The sequence below is a fragment of the Somniosus microcephalus genome, chromosome 1, assembly GCF_052327205.1.
Source record: "Somniosus microcephalus isolate GS21.2 chromosome 1, FLI_Smic_1.0, whole genome shotgun sequence".
In the NCBI taxonomy this organism is placed as follows: domain Eukaryota; kingdom Metazoa; phylum Chordata; class Chondrichthyes; order Squaliformes; family Somniosidae; genus Somniosus; species Somniosus microcephalus.
In genome coordinates, this window is record NC_140987.1 from 123,918,556 (window position 1) to 123,933,891 (window position 15,336).

The following is a 15,336-nucleotide window of genomic DNA, read 5'->3' on the forward strand; positions in this document are numbered from 1 at the left end:
GGAGGGGGGAGGTATAGGGGCAGGTGTTACATCTCCTCCGCTTGCACGGGAAGGTGCCAGGCGAAGGGGAAGGGCTGTTTGGGGTGATAGAGGAGTGGACTAGGGTGCCTCGGAGAGAGCAGTCCCTGCGGAATGCTGAAAGGGGAGGGGAGGGGAAGATACGTTTGGTGGTGGGATCACTTTGGAGGTAGCGGAAATGCCGGAGGATGATCCGTTGAATGTGGAGGCTGGTGGGGTGAAAGGTGAGGACAAGGGGAACCCTATTGTGGTTCCGGGAGGGAGGGGCAGGGGTGAGGGCAGAGGTGCGGGAGATAGAACTGACACGGTCGAGGGCAGTGTCAACCACGGTAGAGGGGAATCCTCGGTTGCGGAAAAAGGAAGACATGTCTGAAGCACTGGTGTGGAAGGTGGCATCGTCGGAGCAGATACGGCGGAGGCGGAGAAACTGGGAGAATGGAATAGAGTCCTTACAGGAAGCGGGGTGGGAGGAAGTGTAGTCCAGGTAGCTGTGGGAGTCAGTGGGCTTGTAGTAAATATTGGTCGATAACCTATCCCCAGAGATGGAGACGGAGAAGTCGAGGAAGGGAAGGGAAAGGTCAGAGATGGACCATGTGAAGGTAAGGGAAGGGTGGAAATTGGAGGCAAAGTGAATGAAATTGTCAAGTTCGGGGCGAGAGCAGGAAACGGCACCGATACAGTCATCAATGTATCGGAAAAAGAGGTGAGGGAGGGGACCCGAGTAGGACTGGAACAAAGATTGTTCCACATAGCCCACGAAAAGGCAGGCATAGCTAGGACCCATGCGGGTACCCATGGCAACACCTTTGATTTGGAGGAAATGAGTGGAGTTAAAGGAGAAGTTGTTCAATGTGAGAACAAGTTCAGCCAGGCGGAGGAGGGTCGTGGTGGATGGGGACTGGTCGGGCCTCTGTTCAAGGAAGAAGCGGAGTGCCCTCAGGCCATCCGGGTGGGGGATGGAGGTGTAGAGGGATTGTACGTCCATGGTGAAAAGGAAGCGGTTGGGGCCAGGAAACTGGAAACTGTTGTTATTTCGGATTTCCAACATCTGCAGTATTTTGCTATCGACAAAGGATGATGTTGTCAGGATTGAGGATCCAGATGCATGGAACAGGAAAGCTACAGTTCTTGAGGAAGTAGGACCAAGGTCATACACTGAGGAAGGACAGATTCTCAGGAGGAACCGCCGTTCCCTCCTAAAAACACAAGAGACTATTCAAGATCAGATTGATAACAATGCCGCAACTGCATCTTGTCATTCACCGCCAGAACAATCTCATGAAGACACATCAGACTTACCCGTGTTGAGAAGATCCACACGTGAAGTAAAACAGCCTGATAGACTTAATCTTTGAGTACAATGTAAAGCTTTGAAAATGTGTTGACTGTTTTGAAAATGTTTATGTTTATAGAGCACTAACAAAAGTGTTACTGATATTATCTTTATTGTTTTCTTGAAAGTTGATTGATATTGATTTTGTTAAACCTCAAAGGGGGATGTAGTGATCAATAGCATGTCATTCTATAGTGGACACTAGGTGGAGCTGTGTAGAGCTGTATATAGCTGTATGTTTAAGACTACATTACCCATGAGGCACTAGGCTACCCAGAAGGCAACAGTCAAGATGGCAGCCTGCACACAGGAGCACACATGGAAGCCTCTACAGATACTGTACCTAGAGAACGTGTACTGAATAAATAACTAGCTAGAAGCTAGCTCTGTTCATTATAAGAATGTCTAGTTATTAATGAACATAACAAGAAGGACCTGGTATAAGATCAGCAGAGGTAAGTGTTGTGTATGTACCTTTAAGGGAATAACTGGTCTTAGACTGCAGTACCGGCAGTGACCACCCCTGTATAAAAGGCCCTAGCAGGCTTCTGTAGTTTCAGTTTCAAGCTGCCTCTTGTTCAGTAAAGTACCTGTTAAACTGTTCTCCCGAAGTCCGTGTATTATTGAGGCGCGGACTTTACAGTAAGTTTGGTGAGACCAAGTGTAACATGCTAATCACCAATCAAAGTGAGGCCTACCTGGGAGTCCAGGCCTAGATCATGGGCTGGATCCCCAAAGATAATGATTGACAATTTCTTTAAACAAAATTTCAGTCCAGCCCCTTGCAAAGGGGGCCACTGAGGGTAACTAGAAGTTGTTTCTATGGGGGAGTGGGGAGCAATCCCCTTCCCAAGACAGTTACTATTCTGCTGGACACTCTGGTCTCTTAATCAGGCAGGCATACCAAATGAGCTTCTAATGGCACGGGATTCTGCCATTGTCATTCTAATGAGGGGACTTCCATTGATCCTGCAAATTTGAGGGGGGTTGTGGTCGAGGTCCAGAGTGGGCATAGATTTTCAGCCACACTATTTAAATGCAAGTTGTTTTTTGTTGTTATACAAAAAATCGCTTTAGTTCGTTCCAATGCAATGGTCTGGTACATGTCTGTTATATATTAAAAATGGTAAATGGCCGCAGCATTGTATTGGTATTGTGCCTGAAGGTGCAACAATGAAGATCAACCACCCTTGTATCTAAATTAACTTTGGTCATTTTTCAAAAGGGGAAAAAAACTGTCTACAATGTAGCTAAGCCAGAAATTTCACTTTATGGCAAGTGGAATTTCAGACAAAGTATAGCTCTGAACAATCTGCACAAGCATCAAATAATTTAATTGGTTAAATCAATTAGTAATCAAACGCCATTACAGTTGTAGAGTTAAAGGTTACCTGATTTAAACTGTCAGGTAGAATTCCTTGTATGTGTACCTCTATTCCTTGTATTCAAAAGTTTGAATGTGTACATGACATTAAGGGGCCGAAGTTCAACTTTGGAAGGGGCGTGAAACGGGCGGTAGAGGATTGACTGACATCAATGGAAAGGAAATTCAGGTGGGGTGTATAATCGGCAGCCGATCTATCCCTGCCTGCTATACACACTCACCGAAGTTGTATTGCACCTCCTAGGGATGTTGAAGCCTGTGTCATGTCCCCTGGTTAGCTTGTGATTAAAGATTTGTATGGTTCAGGATACTGTTCTAGACATTACGGGCACACATCACACACTTTTTTTTCTATAAAGACAGTTTCACCTTAATTAACTGATAAAATCTTCTAATATTTTTGCAATAAGTGGATGAAATTTATCCTGATTTTTCAGTAATCAGATAACACAAAGTAGCAAAGCAGTTTGGAATAATAGTAGTTCATAGCATTAGAGAATTACTTTTGATAGGACAATGTCTGTGAATGTATTTGGATATGTGGGTGTGAACAAGAGTAGATCTATAGATTAGGATTGCACTGGACCAGAGGAGCTTCAAGAAATCTAAAGGTTTAAAGAATGCCAGCTGTGACTTTTGATGTACCCTATGGAGAGTACAGATCCCAATTAAAATTCTGAGTATTTAAAAAAACTGAGCAATCTTCATTCTTAATTAACTACATTGCTGTTTCGAGCTCTGAACTGGCAGAAATCAAAATGCAGAGTGCTTTTATAAATTTAGATTTGTTTTCCTTAAAACAAACTCTAGAATTGATTTCTAGGTACTTGCTAAGGCAGAGAAAATAAATCATGTTGCATCCATGCACTATGCAGCATCCATGTCGTGTAAGTCTGGCTGCTGATGCAAAGCAGTACACTACCCTGGTGTGGCACTGCATACTAATCTGAAAGACAGAAATGACTTTTCTCTGAATTGTCTGATATATCCCTCTTTCTAGCTGCTGAGGTTTGCTGCCATGGAAACAAATGTGTAAAGCCCGATATCAACATCTCCAGCGTATTCCACAAGTGAGTTTCAAAGAAAATGGTTGGTCGCAGTCTGACAATGCTGCTGTTTCAAGATAAAACAACCAATAACGAAACAACAGGAAATGAATTTCTCTCTAATTAGGATTAATGATGTTACAAACGTCTCTACTTTGTTACTTTAGGTGAGGCAGGTTTCAAACTGACAGATCATGCTCCTGTCTGCGTGCACAATGGAGTAGCTTTCCTCCATTAGCAACCTGGCAGTGGGCGTTATGATGGGTTGTAGCTAAACAGAATTAGTTCAGGGAAAAACCGCAGAGAAGGAAAAGAAAAAAAACCTTGAAAAAAAATATTCAGAATAAATCATATTTTACAGTAATTACTGTGATGGTATTTTTTTTTACATCTGCTCCAAAACGTTAACAATTCAGAATTAAGCCTGTTAATGGAGAGGAACAAATAGACACATAGCTTCCCTGCATAGGCTTCAAATGATAAACTGTGTTCTGTCACAAAAGCATAAGAGGGTTGTCAGCAATCACTGGTGTTTGAGAATCAACTCTCCTGAGAAAGTATCCTGTTTCTAAATACTATGCAAGTGCCAATAGCTGATATATGAAAAATTAGTTATGTTGAAATTTTCAAGTGCTTTACCACCATTGGAACCATTTTTTGAAGAGAATGAAAACTCCTGTTGGATCAGTTGTAACAACTCTGATTGATTAATTTTTAGTTCACAAAAATGTCACAAAATTAGTCCTTGGCACAGAAAAACTTAATTACATGTCCGTCTGTTCAGTCTGACCTGAGATTGCAAGGAACACATTATGATTCCATCATTACAGCATTGAATTTGATATATCATGGCTAAGGATTTATTGTGGTGTTAGTATTAATGAATACGTTTCCCATTCTTAGCTGGTGTATTTTAAATTAAACAGTATTAAACGGACAATACTAAATGCTGACCAGTGGGGAGTCAGATCCATGGATCAATGGAATGATGGTAGCTGTAATCAGTCTGCCTGAGGCTGCCATCTCTTGGGACAGCAGCACATGCCAAGTCTCTGTCATTCACCCTCAGAGCACCATGCCAGTGGTACATAAGAGATGCCAACAGGCTGCTTGGGCACAAGCTCCAGAAATGCAGCCAGCAGTGGCTCTTTCCCAGGAAGAGACTACCATGAGAGCAGGTGCCACCTCTGTCCCATAATCCTTTTGCAGCACAAGAGCAGTCAACCACCTCTCATGATATTGGGTCTTAAGAGAGAAACTAGAATAAGAAAAGAAATGGCACATTTAGCCACCTCAAGCATGTCAGAAAAGCATAAGCTCACTTCTGGTTACTTTGGAGTTTGTTACATCAAAAGAGAATGCTCACTTGTCGTGCTTAGTTATTCATGGAGATCAGAACCAGACAGGAAAGGGTGCAGTTAATTGGTGCTGACTTGCTGGCCCCAAAATTTACGGGGAGGCTTGAAGGGAGCGGGGGAGGCCGAAAGCGGCCGAAGAGCCTAGCAAGGGTGGGGACGCGACGGTCCTGCCAAATTTTGTAATTCCGTTTCCCGTCCAGCAGCCGCCCAAATTGGCAGGCTGGCCGGTTGCCAGAAGGGAAAACCAGCAACAGGAGGCCACAGCTGGGGACTCTTAGGGATGATCCCCGGCAATTAGGAAGGGCTGCTGATCAGGGCTTGGCAGGGTGGGCGGTTGTTGGCCGCGATCATGGGGCAGGCTGCGGATCGGGTTCTGGGGGCGGGGGGCGCGGATCACAGCAGAAGCTAGAGAGCAGCCATGATAGGCAGAAGAGAGATCAAAGGCTTCCTTGTGGGCCGGGGAGAGCAATCCTGCTCCTCCTGGCCCACAAGGAGTGCTGTAAAAAGCACTTACCTTCCTGAGTCGGCAGCTCCCGGCTCCATTTCGCAGCCAGGTTTCCCGAGCCTTGGAAAACTCGCGGCAGCGGTTTAATTTAAATCAGGCTCCCAATTGCACTGTGGGAGCTTGATTTAAATATGTTAATGAAACGTCCCACCTCTCCAAGATGGGACACTCACATGCCTCGTTACCCACTGCCGTAAAAGTGATGGTAGGTGCGTACGCATTGCTTGGTTTTTAGGGTTTAAACACTCCCTCCCCGACTTCCTCCTGCACATCATCGGGGGGAGTGTGTGGTTAATATCGACCCCATTCAATCAGGTATTTATTATTGGCATGGTCATATGGGGCAAATAGTGTTGTGATGTACTAGGATTGTAGTGTATGTACCTTTTAAGGGGAGAACTACTTTTTACAGCTCCTGTATACTGTAGTACCGGCAGTGACCACACCTGTATATAAACCCTGAGTAGGGATCTGTACAGTTAGTTTTAGAGTAACCCTCATCCAGTAAACACCTGTTGATTGTTCCCTGCAGTCTCTTGTCTAAGTATTGAAGGACACACAACATCAAGATACATGGATCTAACAAGGATGGGTACTGGATTGATGGCCTTGTCCTTCATTTGAAAGTGGAGGAGAAGTAATTAAAGCACTGATGTCAAAGGTAGAATGTGTTAAACAGAACAGAGGATTTCAGTGATGAGGCATGAGTCATTGAGAATTCCTCAGAGTGACAGTGATCCTGATGCTCTCCTCCATACTGTTCTTCCACTGAAGCAGCCAGGGCCACCTCCCCAGGAATGTCCAAGTCCAGGCCTTTTTGTTTGGCAAAATTGTGCAAGGCCCAGCAGGCTACCACTAAGGGGGACACGAGCTGAAGCATAAAGCAGAGCCCCTCCCAACCTGTCTTCAAAAGCATCCCTTTATTATCGCAATGATCCTCTCAATGACCATCTGGTAGAGGTAGTGCCTCGTTGTAGCACTCCTCTGCTGCTGTGTGGGCAACTCTTAATGGGTCATTATCCATGGGAGCAGAGGGTATATCTTGTCACCCACAAGCCATCCATTGACCTGATTTTATTCCTTGAACAGCTGAATTTTGAGGGCTGAGTATTCTGCGACTAGTAGCTCACCTTCTGACCCCCTCAGCCTCTCCACCATCTACAAGACTCAAGTCAGGAGTTTGATGAAGTACTCACCACTCACCTAGGTGAGTGCAGCCCCAACAACAGTCAAGAAGTTCAAAGCCAACCAGGACAGAGCAGGTCACTTGATGGGTGCCCGTACCACTGGACCTAATATTCACCCCTCCATCACCAGCACACTGTGGCTGTGGTATGTACAATCTACAGGATGCACTGCAGAAACTCACCAAGGTAACTTTGCGGCCTCTACCACCAAGAAGGACAAGAGCAGCAATGATTTGCCACCTCCAAGTTCCCTACTACCACACACCATCATGACTTGGGCATATATCATTATTCCTTCAATATTGCTGGGTTAATGTCCTGGAATTTCCTACATAACATTATTGTGGGAGCACTATTGCCACAACAACTGCAGCAGCTCAAGGTGAAGGTTCATCACCACCTCCTGCAGACTACTAGGGCTGGGCAATAAATGTGGCCTTGCCAACATTGCCCATATCCTCGTAATAATTTATTTTATAAAGGCTGAGTGCCTCACGACAATTACAGTAAATTTCACACTGACATGAAGGATCCTTATCATATTGTCACACACCATCTGTAAATTCAAGGATTGAAAGCTTTTTCTCTTCAAGAAATTGAGGCGTTTAACTGTGGGAACTTGCAAAGCAACGTAGGTGCCATCTATTGCAGCCTGGACCTGGCAAAACTAGATGGCTCTATCTTACTGATACCTTGCTTTAATGCCAACGTTAGCAAATTCCTCAGCTCTCCTGTAAAGTTAATCAGCATCTGAGACATACATGCTCGTACTACACCAGTAAGGTACCAGTATGATTGCCTCTTTTTGAACTGCCTGTAAATCTTTGCTGTAGTAGTGACCAGAACTGTACATATTACTCCATGTGTGGTTGTAGGAGTGACTTGTACAGATCCATTATCACCACCTGAAATTTGCGTTCTATTCCTCTGGCTATACATCCCAAGTCCTTGCCCATCTTTCCTGTAACTCCATGTTTGAATCCCTCTAACCAGCTTTCCACCCCTGCCGCAGTACTGAAACAGCCCATGTGACCATGGGAAACTATCCCTCCTCATCCTTCTCGACCTGCCTGCAGCCTTTGACATGGTTGGCCACGCCTCTCCAGCTGGACTGCCCTCACCTAGTTCCATTTTATCTATCCAATCATAGCCAAAGAATCACCTGCAATGGCTTCTCCTCCTGCTCCAGCACCATTATCTCTGGAGTCTCCCAAGGATCTATCCATGGCCTCTTCCTATTTGTCATCTACATGCTGCTCCTCGGCAACACCGTCCAAAAACACATCAGGATCCACATGTTTGCTGATGACACCTAGCTCTACCTCACCACCCCCTCTCTCGACCCCTTTCCTCTCTCTGATTTGTCAGACTGACATCTAGTACTGGATAAGCAGAAATGACCTCCAACTAAATATTGAGAAGACAGAAGGACAGGTCCCCGTCACAAACTCCGTTCCCTAGCCACCAACTCTGTCCCTTGTTCTGTAGAAGGGTTTCGACCCGAAACGTTGACTCTATGGGGGTGATTTTCATTCAGAAGTCGGGAAGGAGGCGGGACTACAACCTCCATCGAGATGCGGCCAATCTATGTGATTTTAACTTGATTGACCTTGTTGAGCCCGCCCAGCGGACTCAGCAGGCCAATTAAGGGCCACCCGGCAACAGGTGACGTCACAGACTGAAATTTCATCTGTCTAACAAAGAAGTCGTGAGTCCTTCTACTCAGACTCAGTTAGAAATCTCACCGGCACAGAAAGCTGCAGGCTGTCACTTTTGACAGATCGCAGCCATTCTGCTTTCTGTGCCGGTTAGATGATGGACTCCCGAAACCTAGAGGAAGGAAGGCTGAAAAGGCAAGTACAGGTAATTTAAACTTCTTTACACACTTTAGACACACCAAACACACTTACCTATGCACTCATGCACCCATCACTCACCTGAACACCGACACCTCGACCCCTCCAAGTCCTTCAACCCGACGGCCCAACTCCTCTAACTTGGCGTGGTTTGGACCATCGGGAATTCCACACTTCAAGCTTTAAAATAGGGATTAGGCTAAAAACTGCCTGTTAACTACCTGTTAACAGGCAGTTAATTGGCACTAATCCCCTCCCGCCTCGGGTAGGCGGGTCCCAGTGCGGGGCGGGTACCCGGGTTGGGGGCGGAATGGTATCGGGACCCCCGAATTCAGGACTTTAACCCCCCCCCACACGCCTCCCATCCCGACTCCACAGGTCAATGAAAATCGACCCCTATTTCTCTCGCCACGGATGTTGCCTGGCCTGCTGAGTTTTTCCAGCATTTTCTGTTGTTAACTCTATCCCTCTCCTTGGCAACTCTCTGAGGCTGAACTAAACCATTCGCAACCTTGGTATCGTATTTGACCCCAAGATGAGCTTCCGACCACATATCCGCTCCATCACCAAGACCACCTACTTCCACCTTCATACCTTTGCCTGACTCTTCCACTTCCTCAGTTCATATGCTGCTGAAACCCATCCCTTTGTTGACTCTAGAATTGACTATTCCAACGCACTCTTGGCTGGCCTGCTATATTTCACCCTACATAAACTTGAGCTCATCCAAAACGCTGCTGCCTGTATGCTAACTCGCACCAAGTCCCATTCATCAATCATCCCTATGCTTGGTAAGCTATGGCTCCCGGTCCGGCAATGCCTCAGTTTTAAAATTCTCACCCTCGTTTTCAAATCCCTCCACGGCTTTGCCCCTCACTATCTCTGTAATCTCATCCAGCCCTACAACTCTCCAAGATCTCTGCACTCATCCAATTATGTCCTGTTGCACATCCCCGATTTTAATCACTCCACCATTGACGGCTGTTCCTTTAGCTGCCTATGCCCTAAGCTCTGGAATTCCCTCCCTACGTCTCTTTACCTCTCTACCTGTCTCTCCTCCTTTAAGACGCTCCTTAAAACCTACCACTTTTGACCAAACTTTTGGCCATCTGTCAGAATATCTCCTTATGTGACTCGGTGTCAAATTTTGTTTGATAACACTCCTGGTGAAGTGCCTTAGGACATTTTATTACTTTAAAGGCATTAAATAAATGCAAGTTGTTGTTGAGTGTGTTAGCTTTCCTTAATGCTGCTGCACACTGTTCTATTGGTTTCAGCGAGCTATCCGTCAATATCCCCAGATCCCTCTTCTGTCTTGTGCCCTGCAGCCTACAGCAATTTAGTTTGCATTTCCACTATTTATTTCCTTTCCCTGGTCTCAGTTGTGCTATTTGCCCACCTTCTCAACCAATCCAGATCCCTTTGTATTTAGATTGTCCCTGACCTATTGTTTGAAATGCCTCTTTTCCCCAATTTATTGTCATATTGTCATATGCAAGCTTTTTTTTTTAATTCCCTGTCTCTATACCATTTCTATATACTGTAAACACAAGTGTTTTCTAGCTATGTTGATTCAGCTTCATTCACAACCATCCTTTGCATGCTGTTTTTTTTGTTGCAGAAACCATCATGAACCTCCTTTTGTATCTGTACCATCCCCAGAAGAACCTAACTAGCAATTTCTATGATAAAACTGAGCCCAGGGAATATAGGAACTACAGGGAGACATTGCTTTCATGATTAAGATCTTATGAAATTGATGAGGAAATCAAAACAATGAGCTTGTATTAGAAAAAAGTTTAAAGTGTTATGTTAAAAACATCTGTAATTCTGTAATTGTCTTGGAATGAAACTGCTGTCTGAATAAATAAATTATAGGTCTGCTTCAGACAGTTAATTTGAGACTCACAGCTGATTTCTGAAGGCATGGATGAGGAGGATGTGTATTAATGGACAACATAACTCACTTTATTTCATATAAACACATGGTGGTAGCTCTTGAGCATTAATAACATTTGCTATTAATTTAAGCAGTGGATCTTAATCACATGCTTGAAAAATCATTTCCTCTTTTCTCCCTCTGCATTACTTCATTAAAGCACTTACACCAGTTCCACTTTCAACTGCTACGACACCAATGGCTTGCCAGGACACATTTTTCCATCTCCCCTTCTTCAGTGGATACCCAAAATACACCCATAGTGGTGCAGGCAACTGCTGCTAGCATATAAATGTGGCGACTTCTTCCAACCCCGGATGGGGTCAAAAGCAGATGTCACCAGCGGCCACTTCACCACAATCCTGCTGACAGAGCAAAGCCAATGATGTTTATCCCCACTCCTTCTACACGGACCAGATATGAGACATACCTTCCGCAGTGATGGGATATACAATGTCTACACTGATCAGATCAGAGGGTGACTGATCTGCTTGTTATATGAACAATATATGAGTAGATAAATTCATCTAGATTGAAATTCCTCAGTGAATTATTTATAACAGATTGGTGACATGTTTGGATGGAATTCCTGTTTGCTATTAAATTAAGTAGTTAATGTTAATGATACTGTCAAAACAGAAAAGAGAAGAATATCATCTGAACAAATTAATATGTTAAAAATAGCACACGGATAAACTTCTACCCTGATAAAAATGACATTCATTAGTTACATAGAATTCTAACAACTGCTCCTAGGGCTCCATCACCCCTCCTCCTTTCAGTTATATACTGCATTGCATGACAGTACCTACAGAGAATAAAAGATTTTTACCTATTCTGACATTGAAGGCTAAGTTGGAGACAGAGCCTTAAACAGTATTGCTGATAAATAAAGCAACAAACTCTCCCTGCACCACTGCCACTAAAGTAGGGCAATGCTATGTGGGCATGTTAATGTGCTTTAATTAAAGATTCATGATTCCACAGTAGTGCGCCGGTTTTAGATACCATGGGGATGAATTTCTGTTTTAAGCTATTTTTCTGGGGTTTCTGTGGCTCTTCCACCAAAGCAGACGAGCGGGAGAACGCCCAATGAAAAGTGCTAGGGTAATGAAACACTGCTACTTCATCGCTGCACTACTTAATAATAAAAAAATGTCTAAATGCAGAGGCCCTGGAATTCCTGGGCTTGGGGAGGAAGGGGCACAGCGGCAGTGCAAGTGGGGTGAGTCAGCTGCAATTTGGGGCGGGATCAGGTTGCGCCAAGTCTCCGTCTCTTTTTTAACCATTACAAAATTCCATTGGAAGTGGTTGTAGGTACTTCTTGTGTCTGCCCCGCTCCATGCAGATGTCAGTGGAAGAGGCAGGACTGGTGGGTTAGAAATTCCTCCAGTTCCACCTCATGTGCCACCAACGTGAAGTACACCAGCATGATGAGACGCCGATGGAAATGGGACTCAGAACTTCAGGAAATACCAGTCTCCTAATGGCAATGAAGGATTTCGTTCACATGTATATTTTATAGACCTACTTCGACTGGAATGGTCAGTCAGGTATCACAGCGCTAAGGTGCCACTGTAAAGTTAGTGGCCCTCTAACCCTACCATATATATCGCCTGATCCTGGGATTCTTGAAAAGTTCTGGGCCACAGAAGACTGGTGCCTGGAACCTGTGCTCTGCCATACTCCTGGAGTGGAGTGTGGCTCAAGGAATTTTGGGCCTTCCAGAGATTTTAACAATCAAGGTTTGTGAGTGTATTTTCAGCCTTATGGGCCCTACAGTATTATGCTACCATGCCCAAGTGCCTGAGTGGCATCCTGCTGTATCCTTAACGCCAAACTCGAACACTTAAGCACCAGCTGGAAGGTTAATACTTAGTGAGATTTTTTTGTGTGTAGCATACAGAGGCATTCAAAACCACAAGGCCCTTATCCTTCGGATCTAAATTATACTGCAATCACAAAACACAGCTAGGCTTCTTCTACATCCAGATTTGGTCTGAGGTGGCTCATTAGTAAATATATGATTCTGTTTAGAAGGAAATAAGTTGTGTTAAAAAAAAAAGAACTTGCTGGTAACGGGGGTTGTGGGGGGGTGGTGGCGGGGGCGTAATTTTATGAGGCTGTACTTCTGGCGGGATATATGATATGTGTTCCTAGCAGAGGAGGTTCAGAGCCAGGGACACGGAATCAAAAAATGACTCTACGAGTTCTCCAATTACATAGGATTATAAAGAATCACATAGGATATACAGCACAGACACAGGCCATTCGGCCGAACCAGTCGATGCCGGCGTTTATGCTCCACTCGAGCCTCCTCCTGTCTTTCCTCATCCAACTCTATCAGCATAACCCTCTATTCCCTTCTCCCTCATATGCTTATCTAGATTCCCCTTAAATGCATCTATACTATTTGGTTCAACCACTCCCTGTGGCAAGTTCCACATTCTCACTACTCTCTAGGTAAAGAAGTTTCTTCTGAATTTCCTATTTGATTTCTTGGTGACTATCTTATATTGATGGCCTCCAGTTTTACTCTTCCCCACAAGTAGAAACACTCTCTCTGTGTCTACTCTATCAAAACCTTTCATAATTTGAAAGAATTCTATTAGGTCACCCTCAGCCTTCCCTTTTCAAGAGCAAAGAGACCCGGGGGAGAAATTCATTATCACCCTGTTTGGAGGCGGTAACTTTTGAAAGCTGGGAAACTTAGCGCCAGGCACTAATGAATCCGAGCTTTCACAAAATTGGGTTTAGCGCTCCAGGAAGGAAGTGGAGCACTAAATCAAGCGCTCCACTTCCTTCCTGGAGCACTGAAGGAAGCAGGCGGGGGTCTGCACAACGGGCCGTGCAGCGCTGCCACGTTCCGAGGCTCCTTCCCTCCGTTAAAGGGAAGGGCCATCGCTGCAGGCTTTGCATTGGGACCAGTTGACTGGTCCCCAACGGTGGCAGTGATCCGGCTCGATCAGCCTCATGTACTCTAGCAGAGTGCCGGGCTGATCGATCGCGACCCAGGACAAGTAAAAAATATTTACCAAAACCATTTCAGAAATTTAGGTATATACTTCAGCAACCTCCCATTTGACTTGCGCCCCCGAAGCACCCCGCCTCCCGAACAATGCCTCCTGCAGCTGTCAGTGTAATCGCCTGGCGATGCTGCAGGGGGTGGAACCAAAGTTCGGGTCCGGGGCGCTTTTGGGGCGTTTCCGCCCTTGCCACAGTACTGAAACGGCTCTCATCAGTCACAAATGACATCCTTTGTGACTGTGACAAAGGTAAACTATCCCTCCTCGTCCTTCTTGACTTGTCTGTAGCCTTTAACACGGTTGACCACTCCATCCTTCTCCAACGCCTCTCCACCGTCGTCTAGCTGGGTGAGACTGCACTCGCCTGGTTCCATTTTTATTTATCTAATCGTAGCCAAAGAATCGCCTGCAGCGGCTTCTCTTCTCGCTCCCGCATCGCTACCTCTGGTGTCCCCCAAGGATCTATCCTTGGCCACTTCCTATTTCCCATCTACATGTTGCCCCTCGGCGACATCATCTGAAAACACCGCGTCAGTTTCCACATGTACGCTGACAACACCCAGCTCTACCTCACTACCTTTTCTCTCGACCCCTCCACGGTCTCTAAATTGTCAGACTGCTTGTCCGACATACAGTTCTGGATGAGCAAAAATGTTCTCCAATTAAATATTGGGAAGACCGAAGCCATTGTTTTCGGTCCCTGCCACAAACTCCGTTCCCTAGCCATTGACTCCATCCCTCTCCCTAACATCTGTCTGAGGCTGAACCACACTGTTCGCAACCTTGGTGTCATATTTGACCCTGAAATGAGCTTCCAACCACATATCCGCAGCATAACAAAGACCGCCTACTTCCACTTCTGTAACATTACCCGTCTCTGCCCTTGCCTCAGCTCATCCGCTACTGAAACCCTCATCCATGCCTTTATTACCTTAGACTTGACTATTCCAATGCACTCCTGGCTGGCCTTCCACATTCCACCCTACATAAACTTGAGGTCATCCAAAACCCGGCTGCCCGTGACCTATCTTGCATCAAGTCCCATTCGCCCATTTCCCCTGTTCTCGCTGACCTACGTTGGCTCCCGGTTAAGCAGCGCCAAGATTTCAAAATTCTCATCCTTGTTTTCAAATCCCTCCATGGCCTCGCCCCCTTCCTATCTCTGTAATCTCCTTCAGTCCCACAACCTCCCCAAGATATCTGTGCTCCTCTAATTCTGCCCTCTTGAGCATCCCTAACTGTAATCGCTCAATCATTGGTGGCCGTGCCTTCTGTTGCCTAGGCCCTAAGCTCTGGAATTCCCTGCCTAAACCTCTCCGCCTCGCTACCTCTCTTTCCTCCTTTGAGACACCCCTTAAAACCTACCTCTTTGACACCTGCCCTAATTTCTCCTTATGTGCCTCGTGTCAAATTTTTTGTCTTACAACACTCCTGTGCAGCGCCTTGGGACGTTTTACTATATTAAAGGCGCTATATAAATACAAGTTGTTGTTGATGCGCAAGGCAATGACATCATGATCTCCGGGCAAAGGAGATCGTGGCACGAAATCTTACCGCCACCGCAAACCTCTCACCGAATTTCGTGGGAGTCGTTCATCTCACTGCGCCCGGGCGCCCTGTTATCGTCCCCCAAAGGTGATAACGGGAGGCCCTAAGGAGGCCAATTTCTAGCCCCTAGTCTGTT

The 15,336-nt window shown here is 45.5% G+C and overlaps 1 protein-coding gene and 1 long non-coding RNA gene across 4 annotated transcripts in view; one reads left to right on the top strand and one right to left on the bottom strand.

Moving 5' to 3' along the window:
• Positions 1-15,336, bottom strand: part of ntrk2a (neurotrophic tyrosine kinase, receptor, type 2a) — a 440,469-nt gene that overhangs the window by 30,052 nt on the left and 395,081 nt on the right. The window lies entirely within an intron of this gene.
• LOC147124343 (uncharacterized) lies at positions 886-10,578 on the top strand. Its single transcript, XR_015078077.1, has 3 exons — positions 886-1,806; positions 3,736-3,805; positions 10,309-10,578. It is a non-coding gene; the product is annotated as an uncharacterized LOC147124343 (long non-coding RNA).